Source organism: Elephantulus edwardii, unplaced genomic scaffold (genome assembly GCF_000299155.1).
Source record: "Elephantulus edwardii isolate Elephantulus edwardi_28Jun2011 unplaced genomic scaffold, EleEdw1.0 scaffold00085, whole genome shotgun sequence".
NCBI classification, from domain to species: domain Eukaryota; kingdom Metazoa; phylum Chordata; class Mammalia; order Macroscelidea; family Macroscelididae; genus Elephantulus; species Elephantulus edwardii.
Genome location: NW_006399835.1, coordinates 7,548,036 through 7,556,933, shown reverse-complemented (window position 1 = coordinate 7,556,933; position 8,898 = coordinate 7,548,036). Strand labels below are relative to the sequence as shown.

Here is an 8,898-nt window from a genome sequence, read left to right as displayed (position 1 = left end):
TGTAGATTGAAAATGTATGGAGATAGCACACATCCCTGGCATACACCCTTCCCAATTTTGAACCATACAGTTGCTCTGTTCTGACGACTGCCTCATGGTCTAATATAGGCTTTGCATAAGCATGATCAAAGGTTCTGGGATTCTCATTCTTCTCAGAGTTAGACACAGTTTGTTATAATCCACAGAGTCAAATACTTTTGCATAGTCAATGAAACACAGATAAATATTGCCCTGGTACTCTCTGCTTTCAGTCAAGATCTATCTAACAATATCTATAATGTCCATAGTATCACGGCCTCTTCTAAGTCTAGCCTGCACTTCTGTAGTTTTCTGATGATGTGGTGTTGCAGTTGTTTGGGGCAATTGTCAGCAGAGTCTTGCTGGCATGTTATATTAATGATATTGTCTGATATGTTCTACACTCTGTCCTGTCACCTTTCTTTGGAATAGTAGTGAATATGGATCTCTGCCAGTCAGTTGGCCAGATCGTTGTCCTCCAGATTTCTTGGAACAACTTGGTGAGCACATCCAGGGCAGCATCTTTCTGTTGTAATATGTCAATTAGTATGCCGTCAATTCCTGGGGCCTTGTTTTTTGCCAATTCTTTCAGAGCAGCTTGAATTTATTACTTCGTCACCACAACTCTTAATCATACATTGTTTAATCTAATTTTTCTGTGTCAACCAATTCCTTTTGGTACAATGACTCTTTACACTCCATTTCTTTTAATGTTTCAAATTTCATTTCATATTCTGGCCGATGCATCCTTAAGTATTGCAACTTGAGGCTTGAATTTGTTTTTCAGTTTCTTCAGCTTAAGGCATGCGTACCAGATGTAGAGGACACATCCCTCTCTCCTAGAAACTATCCTCCTGTGCCAGAATCATGCTGCAAATGAAAGAGAAGAGACACTAAGCCATAAGAAGTGAGTCCTGGAATAGAAGTTCAAAGCAGAGATCTTTTCCTCAGTACTGTCTGAGATAGGACGTCTTTTCTAATGTTAGTACCTGGTATTTGGACTGAGGACTCCTGAACTCAAGAGACACTGGGCATAGCGTAAGAAACTGACAGTAGTGAGAGGCATTCAGAATCACAGAGACCCAGAAGGCTTGAGACCTAAGCCATCACATCAAGGGCTAGATAGGGAGAGAGAGGTAGTGAATGCTGTGGGAGTGGAAGGGGGCACTGGTGGAGCAGGGAAAGGGGTGGGTCAAGAACAGGGAGAAACACTAAATCCATTGGTTGCTTTCATAATTAACAAATGTCTTTCATCTGCACCTTTCTGTAAAATGCTTGTCAGAGATTGTTCTAATTCCTAGCATTTGCATTAAGACAGACTAAGAAAAAGGATTGGCCATCTACTTCTCAAATGAAAGGCCTTTGGAAATCCTACATACAATATAACCATGATATATAATAATGAGCTTGGTTGGTCCATTCCTCTTAACTCATAACAAACTGATAGCTGACCCTCCAGTGGGTTTCCAAGGTTGTAAATTGCCTGGGAAAGGATTGTCCATATTTCTTCCATAGTGCCACAGGTGGAAATGCCAGAAAGCAACTATATTTGGGTACAACATGCTATTTGCTATGCTAGTAGACATTCCTTGTCATTTAGCCAGGCTTAAATTGAGCAGATTTAGGAACATAGAAGGAGAATCTCTGTACAAGCAAGAAAATAAGAAGCCCAAAATACAGCACATGACCATGGGACCACAGATTCCTGTATGATTCTGACTGACACTTGGACCAGAGTAGCAGTGGTATAATAGCAGAAGCAGAGGTGGTGGCGAACATGAGATCCAGATGAGACAGAGCCAAACTGTGGTTGACACTTCACCAACTCTGAGCCAAGGGTCTATTTTCAAGATTGATGGAGGACTAAGTGGTAAGTAAGATGCCATAATTGGCAGGTCTGGAAGGCATTTGGAGCACCGATCCAAAGCTTCTAGGCTATAAAAGGGGAACTACAAGCACATCTTAGAAAGTGTCCTTAGGGAAGCTTTATATCCTTTTTCTAACATAAATTGTAACTCTTGAAAATCCCTGATAAAATTCTGTATTTGTGTGTCTGATCTCTGCATTTTGAGTGGCCTTTGAAATAGATTAGAGGACACAGTAGCAAACCAGTGAAAACTATAGGGGGGGCATTGGGTGTTAAACCTGATAGAAGTAGGTGCAGGGACATTGGAAACCTCTGTAACCTTATAAGAATCCTTTTTATGTACTACTGTTTATATTGGTTGATGGACACTGTTTCTCACTGTGGAGTTAATGAAGGTCAAATGAGGTCATTACCATGTTTCTCATGCTCTACGCATTCTCCCTGGGTATGAGCTTTGGAAACAATTATATGACTACTACATTATATAAATGTATACTTTTATCTTCCCCCTTGAAATATTAGTAAATGCAGACAGGAACCATGTGTTGTTGTTTTAGGTTTGTTTGCTTTTAAATTTCTATCCAATAGTCATCACTTTTTAAAAAATTTATTTTATTTTATTTTTTAAAATAATTTTAATGAACATTTACAGAGAATTTGGATTTCCACTCATTCATTGCTGCACTTCTCTCCCCGACCAGCCCTCTCCACCCCCGACCCCCAGTTCGCTCCTCTCTTTCAAAAGTAAAAGAAAGACTCCCTCCCTGGTACACAATCCCCCTGCACCCCTCCCACAGCCCCAAGTACATTCCACTATGCAACCTTAATTGTGTGTGGACTCTTGTGATAACCTATTTTAGACATGTAATTGGTTAAATAATTAAATTAATGAGTCCATGAATGAGTGAATTAACCAGTAATTAATTAATAGTAACAATTAGATTTTATAAACCTCTAACTGTTGAGCTGAAGTTTTACCCATAGAAGATGAGAATTCTCTTACTCCTTGACCCTCTGAAAATGTAGATATAAGGTTAACTGAGTGTATTTAAATTTCATTGAATAATTAATGTTACTGGACGTGGAGTTAAGATACCCAAGAAATGTATAGCATTGGGGAAATCTGTAGTCATGAACCTTTCCAAGATACTGAAGAAGAGCAGTGATGTCAGTTTGAGAACTAAGCTGTGCCTGATCCAAGTCATGGTCTTTTTCAATTGCTTCCTCTGCAGCAGAAAGCTGGGCATTTACTGAGGAATACAGTAAAAGAATCAATGCCTTTGAATTATGGTGGAGAATACTGCTGAATACTCCAAGTGAATATCTTATGGACTATTAAAAAACAAACAAATATGTCTTGGAGAAAGTGCACCTAGTGTGCTTCTTAGAAGGATGGATGATGAAACTATACCTCATATATTGGAACATATGATCAGAAGAGGCCAGTTCTTGGAGAAGGACATTGAGGATGAAAATGTGGAGAGTTAGGTAAAGAGAACAAGACCTTCAACAATATGAATTGGCAAAGTGGCTGGAGCAATGGACTCACGTATAACAGAGATGGTGAAATGACGGTGAATAGGGCAGGGTTCTGGTCTGTTACTCAAAGGGTTGCAGTGAGTGATGGTCAATTTGACAACACTTAATAACAACAATAACACAATAACATTGATATTCTATCACTACTGCAAGAACAGATTATACATGTAACAGGTTAAAGAAATACAAATTCATTAAATCACAGCTTTATTTATAAACAATCTAGCATGGTTCAACTGAGTTTTCTGTTCATATTCTCATAAAACAGAGATCAAAGTATTGACTGATCACAGATTTGTGAAGAATGGACTTCTAGACTCAAAACGTTGGAAGAATTCAATTCCATGTAATTATGAAACTAGAGTTCTTTTTTCCTACTGGCTAGTGTCTAGCAGTTATTCTCAACTCTTTCAAGCTTCCCGTATTTCTTCTCACATAATCACTTCCATCTTTAAGTAAGTAATGGCATCTCAATCCTCATATTCAAGACCTTCTTTCTAACTTTCTTAGTTGGGGGAATGCTCTGCTTTTAGGAATATATGTGATTACACTGTATCCAGGATAATTTCTCTAACTTTAATTACATGTATAAAGTAATTTTTACCAGGTATTATCATTTGTTCACTCATGTGACACTAGACCAAAAACAGGGACAAATATCTTCCTACAATAGATGCTAAACAGCAATAAACTTTAAAATCTTAGAGGAAAGGAGATTATTTGTGTAAAATTGAATCTTTTAGGCAGAACATAAATGGAAATCAAAACTGAAATTTAGTATTTATATGATTATGATTTACTCTGTCGTGGTAAGTCTAACTTATTTTTGGCCTGAAAAATTCAGACCTTTTTGTTTACATTATCATGTTATTTAAATATTGTGTCAGATAAAAAAATGGAAATTATATGTAATTATTATAATACACATATGTGTGTATATATCTTTACCTAATGGAGAGTGTGAACCCAAGTCTCTCCTTGGAGGGTAGGATTTTGAAGCCACGTATCATATACTTTGGGCATGAGGCCAGGATTAACTGGTCCTTGGAAAAGGACATCATGCTTGAAAAGGGGGAAGGACAGGACAGGAGAGGAAGAACCTGGATGAGATGGATTGACACAATAACTGGGGCAACGGAGGTTGGTGTGTCAGAATTAGTGAGACTGGCTCAGGACAGGGAAGGGTTCAGAGTTGCTGTACGTAGGGTCTCTGTGGGTCACAGGTGACTGGATGGCCCATAAGAACAAAGTCATTTTGTTGTAATCAGAGGCACCCCAGCCCCGGTCTTTGTGTGACTCCCGGTGCTCAGAGGGAATCCCTGTCTGTCTCCCTCCTGCATCCCACTCCTAGCCTCTTCTCTCTTCCCCCACCTTCTCTCCACTTCTCTACCCTTCGTGCTGGAATCCTCTTGCTCCATACCACATCATTCAATCCTGATTCTCTTTCCCTGGTGAGGTTGTGTGTTCTTATTTGCATCCTGCACCCCTATTGCCTGGGGTTGGAGTTATTCTTGGCTCAGGATGCTTTTGGGGAAAAAAAAAAGAAAACACAAAAACCAAACACACCTTGTTATTTCTTCCCTCTGAGGATACCGAATCCTTTGGTGAAAGCAAACTCAAAGCTGACACGGAATCAAGGCCCAAGCTCCACTATTCCAATGGAAGAGGCCGCATGACGTCCATCATGAGCATTAGTGGCTGCTGGAGTTAAGTTTGATGAAGGATTTTTAGAAAAAAAGAGGCCAGTTGTAGAACTTGCAGAATGGGAACCACTGCTGTTTCAACCAGTGCCATTGATTAAAATCGACGAAATAAAGTTGGTGCGGACCCGAAGCATTCTCCACTACATAGCAGAGAAGCAGTGACCTCAAAGAGAAAACTTTGATTGACATGTATGTGGAAGGAACACGGGAACTTCTGGAAAAGAGAATCATGCATCCTTTCTTAAAACCAGACGATAAAAAAAATGACGTTATTAGCATGACCCGTACGGCTGTCCTCAGATACTGTAATGTATTTGAAAAGATTTTAAGAGATCACAGAAAAACCTTTCTCGTTGGCAACCAGCTGAGCCTTGCAGATGGGATCCTACTTCAGACCATTTTGGCCCTTGAAGAGTTAGTGCCTAATATCCTTGCTTCATTTACCCACCTGAAGAGTACTCTGTGAAAATAAGTAATATTCCTACGATTAAGAAATTCCTTGCATCCTGCAGCAATAAACAGCCTCCCCATGATGATGTCTAGGTCAAAAGTGTCTACACCTTCTTTGCCCCTTTGTGAAATGCACACCTCTGAGGGCATGCCCCCAAAATTGGCTGTGTTCACAATGTCTTGGCCACTCTTGGGCTGAAGCAAGCTCAGCTCCGACATGGTGTTAAGTGTTGGGCCTTTCACATGGATGAGATCTCTTCCAAAAATTGGGACACTTTTAAAATCTAGTGAATATTGCTATGAGGTGTTTTTCTAAAACCTTTTTTTGGGGAGGATGGTGTTTAAATTGAATTTGATCTTAAACCATAGACATACCAAACCTGTAACATTATCATAAGGCATTGGTTGTTTAAGAAAAATTGAAGGAAATTCTTAGGAGATCAAATTAGAAGATATGCCAGGGATATTTAATCTAATTGTTTTTTTCAGATGTAGGAAAAACTTCAATTTTGCTGATTATTATGATGTGCCATTGGCAGGTAATGAACAGGGTACTCCCATCATTGAAACTATGCATTAAGAAAAATATTCTGAATACTGACTAGAGAATATATTTAAAGGAAGATAAACAAAGTAAAATAGAGTAGTGTTAAGTATGGGTTTGGGGATGTATTGAAAGTGTTGTGTATCCTAGAGTCGGAGCCTACCCATAGCTGATCCTCCAGCTCAGAGGCTGAAGGAGATTGTCCATTCTTTTCCCATGGAGCATTTATCTGGTGACCTTGAACCATGTGCCCTCTGGATTACAGTGCAACTTTTTGCCACTAGGCCAACACAACTCTATATAAGGTAGATATATAATTAGATGTATCATTAAATAAATTGACGGTGCAGGAGAGGAAGGCCCTCTATGAGGTGGATTGATTCAGTGACTGGGATAGTTGGGATGGGAGTGTCGGAAAAAGTGCGATTGGCACAGGACAGAGCGGAGTTTAGGGCTGTTGTACATAGGGTCGCTATGAGTCGCAGGCGACTCAACGGCACATAACAACAACAACAACCATTGAGTAGGGGAATAACATTAAAATTAATCTATGTGTGAAAGTAAGAAAGTAGATTTCATTTCAGGTAATGCCATTTCTGAAATAATTACAAATAGGCAATAATATACATAAAATAAAGGGGGGGTTTGTTGTATTAAAGGTCTTTATTTTTCTCCTGGAAGCCCTCACCTTAGCCTCTCTGGAGTATGGTTATGTCTCCTGTGAAGACCAACTTGGCTGATTTTTCTGCCTGCTAGGGCCTTATACATCGCAGGCATTTCATAAGATAGCACACTAAAAAGAAATGGCTCTAGTAGAATTCTTTGATGAAACCCAGGTTTTCAAGTCCCAGATAAAAAAAGTTGTTGCTATCCCAGATATCAGTGAGCTGTAAACAAATTGATTTTCCAGTGTGGTGGAAAATGGTAAGCAGAGATATTCATCACACATACCTGTGCCGTACATGCGTGGTTTTGGAGATTTTTTGGGGTTTCCCCCCTCCCACAGAAGTAACAATTTCATATATATACCAAAGTTGAAAATGTGGTGTCACTGAAACTTGGTTTAGTGCAAAACAAAATCTACTCTTTCTTCTTCTTTTTTAAAATATTTCTTTTATATTTGTTTGCTCACAAAGTTTACATACATTGTGTTTCCCAATATTCTTCATTCATATTGTGTTTCATACAATCATTGCCATACATTATGTTTTATAAAATCAATCTTTACCCATTCTTTTCAGGTCCCCACCAGATTTTTCCCATTTTCTTCACCCCTTTCCTCCACCCATCAAACTGTGCAACCTTGTGGTTTCACCTCTACCAACCCCTACCTCTCGGCTCCCACCCTTTCACCCCTCGAACATAGAAACTCTGTGTGACCCAGCTAATCCACTACTAGGAATATACGGCCAAGAAATTAGAACTGAGACACAAACAGAGATGCATACACCATAGCAGTGTTATTTAGCACTGCCAAGACACGGAAACAGCCCAAATAACTACAACTGAACGGACTGAGAAATTCTGGTACTCACACAATGGAATACTAAGCAGTTCTCAGGAAAATCTACTATTTCATATTTGGTTTTTATTTAAAGTCTCGGAAACCTTTACAGGCATATACATTATAAATACTGTAAATATCTTGGGGTTTGGGGTTTTTTGTTTGTTTGTTTTAAAGAAAAATATTTATTTTCTCATCTTTCCCCCCCTCCCCCCCTTGGTTTCTATCTACAGGTCCAAAGCATTTTCTAGAATTGAACACTTGTATTTCTAATTGCCTAATTATTGGTTATAAGGAATTGTGCTTTCAGTGCAAGGATACATTGTTCTACCAGAAGTCCCATAGGAGAAAACTAAGCAATACCCTCCCTTGGAATTTATTGCCTCTGAACACCCATTATGCATCAGCAATGCATCAGTTCCAACTCGATGTTACAAAACAAAAAGACATAAAGTAACACCGTGATCTAGTTCATAAAGAGTTTTACAAACATAAAAGTGGTGCTCTCTGATGGTCCAGCTCTAGCAAGTCCACTGGATAAGGATGGGCAATGCCCTCCACTGTGATTTACAGTCTCAAGAAGCCTGTAGGACAATCATCTATGAGTTGGTTTAATAATGTGAAGGTTTTTCACGGGCTATTTTAGAGATGTTGTTGTTTTATTTTTGCTTTGTTTCATTTGTGGACATAAAGAGGCCTCAGTGAAGTTTTCAACTGCTAACTGAAAGACAGGTCATTTGAAACCACCTGAAAACTTGCTCAAATGAAGATTACTCATTACTGCAGAGTGGATTCCAGTTCACAGTGACTCTACACAATCGAAGGAGCTCTGGTGACTCAATAGAAAATAGGTAGCTCTAGAAGCCTCGTAGATAAGGAGTTGTGCTTGCAACTCAAAGGCATGCCATTATAATTGAGCTGTTCCACAGGAGAAATATGGTCAATCTCCTCCCATGCAATTTACAGCCTTACAAAATCCATTGCGCATATCAGCTCTGAGTTGATTCCAGCTTAATGTCCTATAGTAGCAGCTGTGTAGTATTGTAAAGCTGTATGATAGAATTTCAAAACTAATCTTTACAGAACCAATTGCTACAGAGTGGCTGGTAGGTTTGAACATCTAGCCTTTGGGTTAGCAGCCAAGTGCTTAACCATTGCACCACTAGAAAGCTTCCAAAAGCTAATAGATGATAGAACCATATGGGATAAACTGTCCTATAGCTACCATGAGTCAGAACCACCAGAAAGGCACAAAACAAAACATCCAAAAAAG

The 8,898-nt window shown here is 39.2% G+C and overlaps 1 pseudogene; it reads left to right on the top strand.

Annotated features, from left to right (window-relative positions):
- The window catches only part of LOC102869880, a 6,151-nt pseudogene extending 445 nt beyond the window's left edge, over positions 1-5,706 (top strand).
- Positions 5,707-8,898: the final 3,192 nt, after the last annotated feature.